Consider the following 17774-nt stretch of genomic DNA (forward strand, 5'->3'; position numbering starts at 1 on the left):
TAATGACTATGGTTTTAAATCTGCTAAAACTTTTTGAGGAAATGAAGTAATAAATTGCTCTCACTCCCTTTACAACTTCTGAGGAAGCATTTTTTGACTGGGAATTAGGTAATATTTATTCTATATATAATATATATGAAGATGTTTAAACTGTAATTGCATGTAATTTGAAGGAAATGTTCTTTCAGTGGAATGAAGATTGACCTACTCAGGAATATTAAAAAGTACAGGAGTTCACAATTTTGTGATAATATTTTATCGTTGTGAAAACTTATTCTTAATAGACCCCTACATTACATTTCAGTAAAGTGGTTTCATTTTCTTTAACAACCATTAATAGCTATTAGAGGTAAAAAAAAAAATAAGGCTTTATATAGATCATTAAAGTACACTTAAGTAATTTGTAATTGACAATTAAATCATCGTGGCAGTGCATTATCATAAGTTTGATAGATCTGCCATTTTTAAAGTACTGAGAAGAAAGGCCCTTTTGTACGACTTCCCACTACAGACTATTCTTGCATTTTAATTGATCACAAAGCACACATTGTCTTGATATATGTGCTTGGTAATCATCTTTTACAAGCTTCCTTTTATGAAGATTTTGGTGCTGTGTGTGGAGGAGGAGTCTGATTCAGGCTAGAAACAGTGCCCTTAGTGAAATATGGAATCAAAAATTGTCTTACCTTTGCCCTTGACATTATTGTAATACATAAAATAAGAGTTGGAGCTTTCCACTTCTAAAGCCCAGATTCCTCATTCTTTCGTTCCCTTTCCTTTCTCTTCATCTCTCTGAAGACCAGTGAATGTGCGCCTTACAAAGCTGGCTAAATGTTGCCATGGTGATGGCCACACTGATGACAGTGAGCCCCCATTCCTGGGTAGCCAGTGGGTAGCCTTTCCCAGCTATGTGTGTTTATAAAATTAGAATTTCTTTCTTCCTTCCTCTCTAGAAAATTAGTACCATTACTTATGTAGAAATTCTGATCAAAAGTATTACATGTTGAGATCAAAATACAGAAATATCACTGAATTTGAGAGGAAATTCTTTTTTTTTTTTTTTTGGTACCAGGGATTGAACTCGGATCCTTGTGCTTGCAAGGCAGGCCACCGAACCACTGAGCTAAATCCCCAGCCCCTGAGAGGAAATTCTAATCATATATCTATTTGCCTCACACAGAACTTATAAAAGTTTTATAATTTATTGGTTTCCACTTTTGTTCATTTTCTTATACCATATGTGTCAAGATGATGTGTACAGGATAAATCTTTTAAAAATGAATAGGTTCTCTACATTTCAAAGTACTGTATTTCAAAAATCAAAACTTTCAAGAGATTAATTTGCTGAAATATGAAATAGGCACAGGTACTGATAGAGGTTTTTTACTTTGATATCTCAAAAATTTATAATACGGGCATAATGAAGTTTTATGTAAATCTGATTAGTCTTATAAAGATTCTACAACTGCCTGGTGTTATTTAGTTTATAGATTTTTATGGTTTTCCTATGATATAAATGCATCACATTAAAGATGAAAAAGTAGGCCAGGGATTTAGCTCAGTGGTTCCACCACCTGCCTTGTAAGCACAAGGACCCAAGTTCAATCCCTAGTACCAAAAAAAAAAAAAAAAAGATGAAAAAGAATGACAAATGATTTTAGAGTAGTTTTTAAAATATTGAAATTAGTTAAATATTGATACTCTATTAGTAGAAATTAAAATTCTAATCTAACACCAAAGGAGAGATGAGCATTATATAATTGGACTGAATATCTTTATACTGTACCTCCATGCATTTGGTAGTTATTTCATGATTTTCTAGAGTTAATGAATTCAAGATTTTCAAGCCACACTTAAAGGGAATATGGCAGAGCTATAAATGGTAGTTCAGAAGATCCCTCCCAGCCCACCTCACCACACCGTGGCCAGACTTGCTGAGAGGAAGATGTGAAGCACATAATTCTTAGTGATCAGACTCGCAGTGGTCAAATACCCCTCTGCCCAATGTGACGGGTATATGAGTATAAAAGGGAAAAGAACGTCTCTTGTCAAGAGGATTTTTAGTGGCATAGGAAAGCATAATCTAAGGGGTAACTGATGAAAATGTTAGGGAAATGCTATGGAAATGTATAAATTATTTATTTTATGGAGGATACTACGAATCAGCAAGAGATTTCACTGAAGGCTGGACACAGACAGCCTGCTTGGCAGTGGTGACCTTCAATTTTGGTCCCGCCATGTCAATTTGATTCTACTCCTTGAAATGTGTCTCCAGGTATTAATGAGGCAAGGCCACAGAAACTCTTGATTCTAAAACACAAGCGGCAAAATGGTTGATACTTTTTAAATATCCCATCAGTTAGTAGGGACAACCAAAGGTAGAATGTACTAAAAGAATCATATTCACAACCAATTGTGATTTGGGAAGAATAAAGCAATGTTTAGTTTCTAAAGTGTAATATAATTAATCATCTTAGTAGGGCAATAAAAAACTCAGTAGGGACTCAATAAAATTAAAGCCTACTCCAAAGCAGGCGATCATAAAAATCTGGAAATATGAAAGTTTTCAAATGTAATAAAATATAGCCATCCTAAGCCAATAGTTCACTGTATAGGAAATAGTCATGGACATCAATTATCATGGCTCATTAAACGATGTCTGGAAGGTCTTACCCTAACAAAAAGGCACAGAAGGAAAATAACAGATATGCTAACTAGAAACACAAAGTGCCAATTTTTATCATTGTAAAAAATAGAAACATAAAATGGAAAATAACTCTAATAATTTAAGGAGAGTGTAAAAAATTTTTAAACCAGTAACTTTGCCATAAACCAATAGTAACAGACATGGAAACTCTTTAAAATAAATATTAAGTCTTCCTCAAAGGAAAACATTACCATTTTAATAAATTTAGAATTAACCTATTCTTCTAGATGCAAGAGCAATACTGTGATATTAAATTTTCCCAAATAAATCCAAAAAATTCAGTAGAAACAGCATATCAAAGTCTCACCAAAAATTTTTCGGACAAGATAATTCTAATCCTCAATTTAAGTTCCCTTTGAAAGGAAAGAATAGTGATTAGGAATTATACATTACCAATTTTTCTAAATTAAGACAATGAGATATTAACATGAAAAATGACAGATTTAGTGGCACAGAATCTAACACATAAATACATACAACTTAGCCTGAAGCCCGTGGGAAAGGTTCATATAATAAACAATAGTGATAAAACCACCCATGTAGGATCCTCCTTATGTCAACATGGGAAAGAGGGAAAACTGCAATTGGAACCTCACCTCATACCATACACCAAAATGAATTTTACATGAATCTAATAGTAAAAATAAAAATCAACAAAATACAAAGCGAACATCAATCTTTGATAATCAGGGTAGGCAAGACTTTTTTGTATAAAATAAAATCAAATAAATGAAATACTTGGCCATATACAAGTTTTTAAATTCATAATCTGGAATTAGTGACCTGGAAAAAAATGTAAAGTCTTTTTTTAAGAATTAAAATACAGGGCCAGTGATTTAGCTCGGTGATTCCACCCCCTGCCTCGCAAGCACAAGGTTCCAAGTTCAATCCCCAGTACACGCCCCCCAAAAAATTAAAATACAAAAATATATATGGAACAGGTACAACTCAATTTTAAAATTACTAGTTTATGGCTGAGGTACATAAATTGACCCTAAAGTAGACAAATGACAGTAAACATTGAGGGAAATATTTATCTTCAGTAGTATTTGAAGAAATGTAGGTAAAGCAGTGAAGTAACACGTTTCCACCCATCCCATTTGTAAATGTAAAATTAAATGACTGCCTTTGAGTGCTGGATGTGGTGGTACATGCCTGTGATCTCAGTCAAAATGAGGGATGGTGATTCACACCTCTTACCCCAGCACTCTGGAAGGCTGAGGCAGGAAGATTGCAAGTCTGAGCCCAGCCTGGACAACTTAGTGAGTTTAGCAAGATCCTGTCTCAAAATTAAAAAAAAAAAAATTTTTTTTAAAGGCCTGAGAATGCAGCGCAGTGGGAAGGCCCTGGGTTCAATCCACAGTATCACAATCAATCAATCAATCAATCAATAAACATTTAAGATGTACATGAAGAAGTGTCAATGATTGCAAAGCAATGGAGTCATATTCTATTAAAATAAGAATTCTCATCTCTCAGAAGAAAATTAGAACTGCCCTCATGTTTGAAAATGTTCAACTCAATACTGTATGTATGTGTGTGTGTGTATATATATATTACATATATATATGTAAAAATTTAGAAACATTCTTAACATCTAACCTTATGGAAATAATTAAATCAATAATGAGACTTAAGTGAAATGAAATAATGTGCAATCCCTAGAAAACATATTTTCAAAAGTCATTATTTACACAGGAAAAATCCTTCATCTTGTATAAAAGAGGATAGAAAAATCAATGATGGACACAACCTCAATTTTATACAAAAAGATATACATCTGCTTTACAAATGACTAAAAGAAAATAGACCAAAATTTAAAGAATTATTATTTTCTAGTGTGTTTAGGAAAGGCTAATGTTTTTCTTTATATTTGTCAGTATTTTCAAGCAACATTATAAGTATGGATTGTTTTTAAAATCAACAAATGTTATTTTTAAATATCCCATTCTATGTCCAAATTATCACTAACTCTGAGTTAATGTTATCTAAATTAGCAACATTTTAACACTAAAGTTTTAGGAGTATAATGTTATATGCTCAGTGGGAATTCAGTATATCGATAAGATTCATTTGTAGCAAGATGCTATATGTCGGGTTTAAAAGGAAATGATCTTGCAGAGATTTCTGAGTAATTGTTGTCAAACAAGTTTTGTTGCAGCCTTTTAAAGCAGGAAAGTAGAATTCAATAAGTTGCTCACCAATGCACCAAATGACACTTTCCTCCTTATGTTAACATGGTTTGGGTATCTTTTGGGACAATTTGTATTCTCAGTGGCTTTGCGTAACCAAACAATTTTGCAGGTGTTCTGGCATTGGCTTTAATTTATAGAAATGCCGATGAAATGCATTCAAGTGCTTACGGCATCTTTCTGAAGTCCCTGTGGGGTGTGTGTGTGTGTGTGTGTGTGTGTGTGTGTGTGTGTCATTGTTGTTGTTGTTGTTGTTTTGTTTGTGTGTGTGTGTTTCCTATAAAATATTCCTTTTGAAGTTCAGAGTTTGGACAGAGAAATCCTGAGTTTGGCAGATGTAACTTTTGAATGCATTAAATAGCAGCTTTATCTTCAGGTTATGATTGACATCAAACAAAATGCATATTATTTCTTTGTTCTCCAAAGTAGAGTGGAAGACATGGATATCTGTGAGGCTGGGTATGCATACATGCACACATATGCATATGTATGTCATTTGCTCAGTGTAAGAAACAGGTTTATAAAGTTCAACTGAAGACATGTAATGAATTAGCCACCCTTCAAGCTGTCTCCTAAGGGACAATTCTGATCACAGGCCAGTGACACATGCACTAAGGGAATGTGACAAGAGTCTCAGTTGGGGCAACCAAATGCTAAGGAGAAAGGGCTGCGGGGACCTCTGGTGACCAGGACGAGAGCCTGGAGAGTCTCAGATGTGGTGTCACATCTGCCCAGCACTGACAAAAGCCATCAGTAGACCAGGAAAGATAAACTGTCCAGATCAAATTAGATGATTACACAGAAACAAAGTCAACTGGAAGAAAATAGGGAAGTTTCATTTCCCAGCAAATTTATTTCTGGAGTTTTGGGAGAAGTTTCTGGCTTTTCATCTTGTGTCATTTTCCCCAATGGTATGTGTAGCTACAGACAGGGACTGCAACTATCCCCAAAGACTTGTGAGAGTGGAGAAATTCTCTTCAAAGATCACTGGAATAGCCAAGGGTGTAGCCCATTGCTAGTGCGTGTTTAGTATGTGCAAGGCCCTGTGTTCCATCCGTTGCATCACCAAAACTTTATTGGAATGTTATGGTACCTCTGGGGCCTTTTGAACCTTGGGTCATCTGAAAACCAAATACAAACAACTGTCTCTTATAACTGTGCGCAGATCACATGATGCTTACTACAGTACTTGCTTCCAGATGCATTGTCTTCATTTGCATCCTACACACCTTTAACAGTTTTTACCTCCTAAAACACCATTTAGCCATGTGTTCTCCCATTGAGATTCTTCAGTTGTTATCTTATCCTGCTACTCCATAAGCACTGAACAGCTCAGTCTGTAGCAGGCACATTACCAAGCGTTGGAGAAATGGAAATCATCATCATGGTCCTTGCTCTCAAGGATCCAAAATGCAGATAAGAAATGAATTGGCAAGTGAATTGCTATAATAAGACTACATAAAAAATATTTCACAGTATGGCAACTTCCAGCAATAAACATTTACTCTCACACTTACAACTCTACAGATCAAGGGTAATTTGGCAGGTCTGGATTGGGAGGCTCTGTCGGTGATCTAGGTGTGGTGGTTTCCACCATAAGGTGGGGCTCATATTGTGTGTGTGTGTGTGTGTGTGTGTGTGTGTGTGTGTGTGTGTGTGTCATGTCCTAAGGCCCTAGCAGAAAGGGCAGTAGATTCCCTGGGGCATACTTTTCTCATGGTGGGTCACAATGTGCAACGATCCAAGCCAAATGGCACAAGCATATATAGTATTTTATCTGCAAACATCTTAATAGCTGAAGCAAATCACATTTTCAAACCCAGTGCCAGTGGAGGAAGGACATGTATTCCACCCATGCTAGTGCATGTAAGGTCACAAGATGGAGGGAGGGCATGAAGAATTGGCAAAATAATTCAATCTACTACACAGATTATGACAATAAAGCGTGATAAATGGTACAAGAAAAGTCTGTCAAAAGTTTGGAGGAAGTGCAGAGAAATACTTCAGATGAGGGTTATATCAGAGTTCAACCAAAGAAACAGAACTAGTAGGTAGATACCTAGATAAAAGATAGATAGATAGATAGATAGATAGATAGATAGATAGATAGATAGATAGATAGATAGATAGATAGATAGATAGATAGATAGATAGATAGATAGATCCTAGACAGGTTAATAGGTGCTGAATGGATAGATACATAGATAATGGAAAGACAGATAGATGGATGATAGATATTTGCAACCAAGATTTGACTTTACACAGGTGGAGGAGGTTTATTGTAGAAAACAGAGTTGGAGCTACATAATTCTAAGGAGATTTTAAGTAAGCAGAGATCATTTCTGAATTGAGTATTTTCAGGAAGTATTGGGTACTGCTGTGGACTGAACTATGACCACTCAAAATTCATATATTGAAGTCCTAACCCCAGACTGCTGTGGACTGAACTATGACCACTCAAAATTCATATATTGAAGTCCTAACCCCAGACCTCAAAATGTGACTCTGATTGGACATAGCACTCTTGTGAGGTAATCACAGTTAATAAAATTGTAAGTATGGGGCCCAATCCAACAGGATTAGTGTCCTCACAAGTATAGGAAGAAACACTAGGCATATGCAGACATTGACAAAGGCAAGGCAAGGAGAGTCCAACCTTCCTGACACCTTGTTCTCGACTTCCAGCTTCCAAAACAGTGCAAAATTCATTTCTCATTGAAGCCGCCAGTCCTCAGTATTGGTTGTGGCAGCCCCAGCTGACTAGTCCAGGTATCTTGGTAGTTTTAAATGCAGACAGCAGAACAGGCTAATGATGTCATTGGTAATGAAGCACTTGGAAGAAGGGGGTATTTTGTAATTTTGTGGTTACTTGCTTTCCTTTTTTTCCACCATGGTCACAAAGTCTGATTATTTTTCTCTTTTGCAGGAGTAATTTGTATTTAGTTGGGAGCAGTATATTTTACCTGTCAGCTATTTACTGCTGGATCTTTCACTTCCTTGTTGATGTATTCAGAGAGGATGCTCATTTACTGATCCAGGGGTTACACCATTTCCTATGTTGCATCCAGATTCCTTTACCTGATTTCCAAGATTAATACAGTGGCATCACTTTCCCTAGTGTCTATTTTTCTATCTTGCCACTATCTTTGGGCTTGCTTTCACGGTATCCCACATAACCTGGCCCACACTGGTCTCCGCTGCAGGAGACTATGTCCTCACTCTACCCTTCCATATCCTAACCAATGACCGCATGCCCTTCTGGTTCTGTGAAGCCCTGTCCCACCAGGATACTCTCCGGTTACTTCAGCAAACTCTTTATCTTTTCTCCTACCTTGGAGCTTTTATGGCTCATAAAACCCACGGCAGTCGACACTGTACTGTTTTGTTTGTTTGTTTCACTTACGAATTGTGACATTCTGACTTGGTTATCACATCTTGAGAGAGCAGGAGCTATATCTAATGCTTCTTTTGCATCCTCTGTGGTATAATCCAATTTTAGAGAACTAATGGTGTTTGTCAAAAACAAGGGGAGCATGTTTTGTGCATTACAGGTTTTTTTTTAGGTGAGACCATATTATGGCATTTTTATATTCCTTCTGCCAGTGAAATGATGACCTCAATTTAATCATATGCAACCAGCCAGTATTCTGAGCAACTATTTTTGTGGTCAGCACTTTGGTACTTAAGCCGAGCCTTGAAGGACACACAGAAATAAACTCAGTGAGTGGATGTTGGAGTTTTGCATGGCTAGGAAATGGCAGGAAGAGAAATCATGTCTGTAGGAGCTGAAAGAAGTTCAAGGTGCAAAAGCTTAGTATGCTGGATACAAAAAAGTACAATGAGTTAGAGAGGTGGGTGGGTCCGGTAGGTGTAAGTGGGTCTTGTAAGCCATATTATGTGGTTTGGACTCTGTCAGAAGATGCTTGCAGGGACCCCCCCCCACCCCAAGGCTCTAGAGTTAACAAGGACCATGGTTCAGTATTCAGAGAGTGCAGAAATGCGAAAAGATCAAGGCCAGAGAGGCTAGAGATGCAGGTGCTCTTTAGGAGCTATGGTGGGCTTGCACTAGAACTGTGTAGGTGGCGAGAACCGGGAACATTCCAGATAAAGTGTCATACCACTGACTCCCATTGCTCCCTGGACAGATTTTACTCACATGCATTCTAGTTCATACATATTTATATTCATCAAATCATGCATTGCTTAGAAAATTTAAAATGGACACAGAATGTGTTTAGTCTGGGTGCTATTTTCCTGTATATGTTCAGTCTGTGGATATTCAGTAAGTTAAACACTTATTTCTTTAAGGATATGATGTTTTAAAAGTTTAAGATAATTAGCCCCCCCCAACAAATTTTATCCAAATCCAGAGATTATAATTCCTTATAAAGTTTGAAATGCGTTATCAGCCAGAAGTCACAGTCACCTTCAAAAATTACTTTTGCTCTTGCTCCTTGGAAATATTGGCTCCATCCAGGCTACTTACTGAAAGCATATGAGTTTGTTCTGCACCACTGCTCTCTGGTCCTGAAAGCCGGATACAATCCCCTTCCCCAGTTACATTTTTAGTCATACATTGAAGGAGACGTGAAGGGCAGCTGAGCACTTTCGTCTCTTATCTCAGAGGTCGGGACAAGTAGCAGCATGTCTGGGCAGAGTCATTGTAGAGCAGGGACTTTGTTACTTCTAGGATCCGCCTCTACCCACTACCTGTCTCCTTTTTCATCAAGTTTTCAGGCACAGAAATAGACTGCTTCCTGTTAAAACTAGGCTGTCTCTTAGGGTTATCGTCCCAATTCCCAACTGGATTCTGAAGCTGCCCCGCTTTTCCATTTAGCATTCAAACAAATAATTCATGATATCATTTACAGCAAGGCAACTCATAACTTCATGTGTATATATTTTCTCTCCTCAGCGAGGTTTAAACGCTTTTGTGATGTGTTCAGTTGTCATTTTCACTACAGCATCTTTCTTTGCCTCCCCCTCAATTTTCAACTCACCCCAGGATTCTGGTCCTTTTTCACCCTCAGATTTCTTCCTGGGTGATCTCATCTGCTGCAGTGTTTCTGACTGCCTCCTGGATATGCAAGAGCTGCCTGCAGGCATCTCGAGCTGTTTATTCTCAGTGGAATAAGTCGTCTTCTTCATCTACCCTATTTTACCCTCTTTTGGGTTTCCTTCTCAGTCAACAGTCTCTTTTTATTTGCCAAATTGTCTGTGTTGAAAACATAACAAGAATTCTCTTCAGTCCCCGTTTTCTTCATTCTACCCATTTAGCTGTCCACACCGTGATTCTACCACTAAGATATCTGACTCAGCTTCCTTCCTTTACAGTTACTACCAAGGTCTACAGGATGGTAAAAAGAGCTAGGATTCTCTCCCATCCTGGCAACTTACTGAGTTTATCATCTTGGACCTTTCTTAATCTCCAAGACCCTCAATTTCCCCATTGGTGTAATATGGTATAATAATGTCAATTTATTGGATTGCTCTGAGAATTGAGTCCTTTGTGGAGCATCTTACACAAGCCCAACAGACAGCGGCTGGTGCACAGAAGAACTTCCCTTCTGGGCCTTATCAGCTCTTCCTAGTACAATGGCTTCCTTACTTCCCTCCTCTTATTCAGGGTTCATGCTCCATTCTGAGACCATTAGCTTTCTAGAGCCCAAAACTTTTGGTGGCTTCCTGTTGCCAAAGTCTTGATCATCAAATGTGATTTTCTTCTTTACTCAGCACCAGATTACCTTTTACTTTGTCTCCACTACTTCTGTGGCCTCCTTTTACCTGCCAGGAACGTTCTTTTAAATATTATGCCTCGGTCGTGTTCTTGGAACCTTTACCACATGCATCCAAATAATATTAACACATTTAATAGGAATCGGGAAGTCAAAGTGACGTTGCATGTCTGTCTCTGCAGTGGAAAACAAAACCAAGTTGAATGTGATTTACAAAATAAGGATACAAGTCTTTTGGAACTGATTTAAGACAATACGTGTGGCATTTAGTAGCAGTTGCTGTTTTGTTTTTAAGAGCAAAGGTTGGAAATAATAAGAATGTCCCCCACTGTAGATCTCTGTGTGGTGAGAGGGAAGCAGAGTTCAAGATTCACTGGAAAAATGGAAGGGGCCGCACTGGGAATTGTGGCCCAACTGACTGAGGAGTAAATACGTGAAGTGGGCTTGCTCCTGAAAACAAAGGAAGTGAAAATTACTCTGACTGCTGACTGCCCACTATGCAGGGATGCTTGCTTTTTAGATACAGAAGCCCCTTTCCACTGTCCCCGATTCTGAAAGTCTTCCCCACTTACCTTCCATGCCCAGGGCTGCCTGCCTGCAATGTATTTACCCCCAAATCTACATTTCAGAAAAGTCATGTAGGAAATGTGTAAGTTTATGTTTAATATAGACGTAACTTCATCACTTTATATTCTATGCAACCATGTAGATGAATCCGTAAAAACCTTTCTATTATTATTTTATTGTTTTGGTACATGTTTGCAGCACATGATGTTTATACCCATCTTGGGGAGGAGGTTCATGTACACAATAACAGCTTCTTTCTTTTTTAATCCCCTCCACTTCCTACCCACCTCCCTTCCTCGGCCACCAAATCCTCTTTCCTGATTTTCATTCTTGTTGTCATTATTGTTCTTAGTCCATATTTGTGACACATAAAGTTTACATTTATTGAATTATCAGGTTCCTGTACATGACCTATCTTAATTCTTACTTCCCTTCTCCCCTCATTCTGTCTCCTTTTGATTTGCCAAAGATCTAATCCCTTATTTCCTTCTATCCACCCTTTATTACGCTCATTGTACTTTGCCTTACTCGAACAAGAGATACCATGTGGTGTTTAAGCACATGTGTCTGATTTAGCTCACTCAATATATTTTCCAGATGCGTCCATTTTCCTACAAATGTCTCAAATTTATCCTTCTTTATAGCAGAGTAGTATTCCCTCATGTACAGATACCAAATTTCCTTTATCCATGTATCTGTTGATAGAGCCCATATAAGCTTGAAAAGTTAAAAAAAATGAAAACAGCAAGCTTATCTTTCCATCTCTAGGAATGTGTATAGTCACCAAAGACTAGGACAGGCTCTTCCTAATCGTTGTATCCCCCCATTTTCTAGCCAAGTGACTCAACAACTGCTTCTCATCAGGCTTGGTATTTCACAAATTCTATGAAATAGCTCTCAGCCACTGAGAATCTAGGTAACTCAGCAAGAAGATGCTCTGCAAAGAAATCCAGGAGATGTTTGTGAAGAGCCTGGCATATGCTGTATCATAGCCTCCAGCGAAGATAGATAAAGTTCCTGCTTTTGAGCAACTTAGGTTCAGATGAAACAGATAAGTAACCAACTAATTAAAACTTAATTCCAGAAAGTAATATGGAGAGAAATGCAACACCTGAATTTCCTGGGTTCTCTAACAGCTGTTAATGTATTCGGTGATTTCAAAACCTTCTTTCCTTTCATTTCGCTTTCATTTCTGTCATGTGATCACAGGAATCCCCTTTGGTCTCACCTTCCAGAAAGGAAGGCTGGTCAGCCCCACCTATGTCCTTTGTTAATGTCGAGCTATTTATTTATCAGCACTAAGAGAGAAAACTCCTAGAAAATCAACAGCCCACATCTTCCCCTCCCGTTCGCTTTTTATGCTATTGGCAACCATCCTCGGGTGGGTCTTCCATGCCTACACCATGCTGATTCAGTTCAGCTGAGCGTTATAAGTTAACCACTAGTTAATCCATCGCACCATGTGAATATCTAACACCTAACTTATAGACTTTCTCAGGATTTTTCATCTGCTCGAGAGTGGCCCTTGGCAAAACTTTAGGCCAAAAATGTCAGCTCAGTTTTGACCGTGTTATTTGCCAAGTTAAAATTTCACAGATCACAGCTAAGGATTTTATCAACAAAGCTATCATGGTAATCAATTTTAATGGGAAATCCTTCACTTTCTTCATTTTGGCTTCAGTGGTTGTTTGTCTATAGACACAGACATGGTTCTTTAAAGACTAGTTCTTGGTGTCTGCTTTCATTCACAGGGAGCTGTCATTATTACTCTCTATAAGACCTCTTAAGTTTAGTGGCTTCTAGCAGTTCTAAGTACTTTGTGGCTGGCTATTTATATGTACTTATTATAAAATATAGCATTTTACCATTTTAAGGGGCTTTATAATTATTCTTTCTTATTTTTCATTCACCCTAGTAAATATATCCATATTTAAGATGAATAAAAAAGTCCCAGTTTGTGGAAAGAATGCCCATCTGGATTTTAGGGTCCTTGTGTTGATCACTGGCATAGCTGCCCCTGCTTCCAAAGTGTGACTTGGAGGTAATTTTTGAGGGCTTAAGTCAAAGAACTTGCGTAATGTTGTTCCTCAACTTTCCAGCAAACTCCTTACTTACATTGCTGGGGTTTTACCACAAGCCAAGCATCTGTTTTATATTTCAGGTACTCGTGTCCTGTTGTGATATTCGTGTCCTTTTAGCTTTGGGAGTTTTTCCTCCCAAGGCAGGAAGGAACAGTGGGGTTTGGAGTGACAAGATTGTGCCATGTTCCATGAGTCCTCAGCTCCTGCTCTAGTGATGCTGGGACTCCCAGACTTCCATACTCTGCCTCCATTACACGTGATTAAAACCCTTCTTCAGATAGCGTGTGGTGGTGCAGGCCTATAATCCCAGGCCTTTGGGAGTCTGAGGCAGGAGGATTGCAAGTTCAAGCAATCCTAGGCAATTTAGTGACTTACGTAGAAAGACCCAGTCCCAGGGGAAAAAAATGAGAAGCAAGACCTGTCATGTAAAGGTACAAGATCCCAATAATGAATGTAACTGTTCTATATACCTAGAATGTACCAAGAAACTCAATAAAAGAAAAAAAAAAAGAAAGACCGTGTCCCAAAATAAATTATAAAAGGAGCTGGAGAGGTAGCTCAGTGAAAAGGGCCTTAGCCATAATACAGAATGAAAAGAAAAGGAAGAGTTAAAGGAAAGAAAATAAACACGCAAACAAAACAAAACCCTCTGCTTAGGTTGACAAATTTAAATCAGAGGAACTTTGCATCTTCTGCTCAGTATGAGCAGAAAAGAAAATCTATCCATGTATTTATCAACTTTACTGAGCACCTACTATGTGTCATATACTTAGTATGATGGAAATTGATTTCTTGTACACCTTGGTCGTGGGTTCATATTTACTTTATAAATTCTCTGTGTACTCTTTCCAGCTTTCGTGAAATATGGTATGTTTCTTATGTAAACCTACCAACTAAAAAGATTTAATGTCCTTGGTATGTCTACATTTCAGGATTACTCATTTAGGGCATGGACGTAAGAAGCAGGGAAGATTTTTTTTTTTTTTTTTTTTTTTTTTTTTTTTGGTACCGAGGATTGAACTCGGGTCCTTGCGCTTGCAAGGCAGGGGCCAGAACCACTGAGCTAAATCCCCGGCCCAGGGAAGATTTCATAATGTCTCATTCATCAAAGAACTTTGTTCAGAAATCCCTAGCACTTCTCTCATTATGCACTTCTATTGAAATGGTATTTTCTATTAGTTTTTCAGCGGAAGTGTCAAAATGCAAAGACAAAGCAGAAGAAGCCAAAAATCATTGGACTCATTAATGTCACATTTGAAATTGTAGCTTTTGATTCTGGAAATTACTTGAAACAGTAATAAAGCCACCTAATCTAAAATATCTTTTTGAAAGTTTTTAGGAAGCTCAAATCTAGAACAGTCAAGAAGCTGGTTTGATTCTTAGCTACCTACCATTGTTCCTGTATTGCAGCATTTCCTTAGTTTTTGTCTCACTGAGTTTGAGTTACTACCTAAAAATTTAATTTATATAGTTAAAAACATCATTTGGGATATAGAGGATATTGGAACAATCTAAGTACATGTTGTTGTTCTTTGTTAATTACTGATAAACTTCTTTTGAAGAATACCCTTTGTCAATTTAGTAATAATCGAGACAATTAAAAAACAACTCTTGCTGTAGATGACCTCAAGTATTAATAATTTCCCCCAAAAGTGCTTTCTCTAGCCTCAATCTTCCTTTAGAATATAATTTGTGAAGAACTGATATAATGATGTATTATTCAAGACATAACCTTTCAATTAATGTTTCATTAATTTACCATCTTCTCAGGTTATTAATATCATATTAGGAAAGCATCAGGTTCGTTACATCAAACACTCCTCTTTAAAGGCCATGCCTTCCTTGCCTGGGTGTCTGTAGCCTCTGTGAAGAGGGCAGGTGCTGGACTTCCCTGCAGGCTCAGGAGACTGAGTTTCTAAGCTCAGTTATCATTTCACTTTCTACACTTGAACTGTTTCACCAAAGGGAGTAATGCTACCAGCTCCGCCTCTTCAGTAGTGTTATGGGGACTGACCAAGCAGCAAACTATGGAAACTTAGAACACAGTAGCCTGAAAAAGATACGTCTCTGCATTGTCATCTGCTGCCAAGCAGTGTCTGAATGGGAAGTAAAAAATTTCCGTGTATGTATGAAGCATGTTACATAAAGAAATTTGGACAATAAAGTGATCCTTTTCTCACAGTATCAGTGATTAAACAAAATTCAATCCTTTATTTAACAAATATATATTAAGTACAACCTAAGGGAAAGATACTCTATTGGGTGCATTAAGAAGTGCAGCTATTTATTCAATGTGCATTTGGAGTTAAAGATTTGCTGTATAATATGTAAATGTCATCAATAGCATGACTTTTTTCTATTCGCTCATCTTTATAATCCCAAATTCGGCACCTACAACTGGTGGGTGCATGGTCTTCACGCTGTTATTTTAGTTGGAGTTAGTACAAATACTGAAGTCTTACCTCAGTGGCTTTCATGTTATTTAGGTCTCTAGACTTAAAAAGCAATGGAAAGAGTGTAAGATATTTAATAGCTTTGTTAAGGTCCAGTTGTTCCTATTATGGATCTACAATTCATTTCACTGTAGCATTGGCCCCATAGACTGCAGCACTGACTTCCAATGCAAAGAATCTATTTGTGCATAAGTGAATGCATTATTGTTATGTGTTAACACTTGCCTCATCGTTTAGTCCCCATTAGAAATTATATGGAGGTATGCAGAATAGGGCTTTGTATCTGAACAGTATATTCTAGCGGACAAAACCATGCCAGATGTTCATGCAATCATACCACTTTTTATGAATATTTGCCCTAACCAAACCCACCTAGTTTCATTAGAAGATCTTATTATTATTAGGACTCATCATCTCCATTAAACTGCAGGGTGAGGAAAGACACAGAGGGCCCAAGAACCTTATGCCCCTGCACTGGACACGAGCCAGGAGGGGAAGAAGTCACACTCAATCTCCCAAAGGTCTCTCTGGCTCCAAGCTCATTTGCACAGTACTTTTCCTACTTGAAGGAATATCTTGGATTTTTATATGATGTGCTCTAGCAAAGTCCTTCATGTTTATCTTTCATGTGTTCTAATAGGGCAAGGATACGTAAAAATGGGGTTTTCTTTAGACACAAGGCTCCCGTTTTCATGACATTTGTCAAGTGAGTCACCATGCCTTCTCTTGCCATCCAGACATGAAGATAACGACTTGCCAGCCTTTGCTCTTTCCCCTTTAGTCCAATTGCTACACTAAGCAGGAGGATTGCTGTGCAGCAGGTATTAAAGAATCTTTATCTCTTCAGCCCAACAACATTCCCTAGCTGAGGACCAAGACCAAGTTCAGAGGTCGGAGATCTAGCAAGATATTGGGGTGCGCTCCAGATCTTCAAATAGCTGGAAAGCAGGGTCCACTTTTATTATCTCTACTCTTAGCATTCCCACCCATGCTTCGAGTTTAGCTTAGTACTGAGAGGCCACCATTGTGCTGATGTGGGACAGGAATGAGACCAGCCCTGGATGACACAGCTTCTAGGTTGTTGCATCCAAGCTGAGTGTTCTTCACTTCCAGTCAGTGTCCACCTCCTGGAGTCATAAATTAGCTGGTACTTTGCAACAACTGATTGCTTGGTCCCATATCATTTCATCTCTACTATGTGTTTAACTTGCTATTTGACTTGGCTAATATGCGTAGAATTCTTCTAATTCCAATCAATAGGAGTGCAGTGTGTATTTCCTTGGTTAACTGTCTATGCAAAGTCCATCAAGTATAAGAAAGGAGGGAAGCAGATTTTATTGTTTGGAAAAAGAAATTCATTGGTATTTGGAGGATGCTGCACCTGGGTTGGTTAGGCGTTCAGGGTGACCAAATAATCTTTGTACTGCCTGCCTTCGTTAGATGCTCTGCTTCGGGGGAAATGCTCTGATTTATGAGAACCCTGGTGTGCAGAGATAAAGCATTTGTGAGTTCCTCAAGCTCTGTCTTCTACATCGCTTATTCAGGGTGGGGCTAAGGGTCTTGACCTTGTCACTCTTCCTGAGGAGAAGAGGAAAGGAGCAGATGAGTCTGATGGTGAATTCGGTGTCCCAGAAAAGAGAGGCAAAAAATCCTTTTCAGCACACTGACATATCCCAACCCTTCCTTAATTGCCTGCAATGCTTGCTGATAGTTGATAGCAAAAGGAAATTGTGAGATTGGTTTTGCTATGAAATGTATAAGAAAAAGGTAACTGAGTTGCTTGTTTTTCTTTCCAAATTTTTTAAAAGATGGTAATTAGAAGAAGTAACATCAACCAGGCTTGACTGAATGCGAACAAGACCCCTATAGGCAGCACAGTGTATTAGTGTAAAAATATGCCCAGACAACATAACTTGTCAGAGAGGATTATTTCTACTTAGTGAATCTGCAGGAGCCCTTTTGCTGTACTATTCAGCATTTGACTAAGGAAGAGAGAGAGAGAAAGAGAGAGAGAGAGAGAGAGAGAGAGAGGGAGAGGG

At 38.2% G+C, this 17774-nt stretch overlaps 1 protein-coding gene across 1 annotated transcript in view; it reads left to right on the forward strand.

The window, feature by feature from the left end:
• Celf2 (CUGBP Elav-like family member 2) overlaps positions 1–17774 on the forward strand; it is a 511103-nt gene that overhangs the window by 185609 nt on the left and 307720 nt on the right. The gene's annotated exons all lie outside the window — the stretch shown is intronic.

The sequence above is a fragment of the Fukomys damarensis genome, unplaced genomic scaffold (genome assembly GCF_012274545.1).
Source record: "Fukomys damarensis isolate Sample0158 unplaced genomic scaffold, DMR_v1.0_HiC HiC_scaffold_10, whole genome shotgun sequence".
Classification (NCBI taxonomy): Eukaryota; Metazoa; Chordata; class Mammalia; order Rodentia; family Bathyergidae; genus Fukomys; species Fukomys damarensis.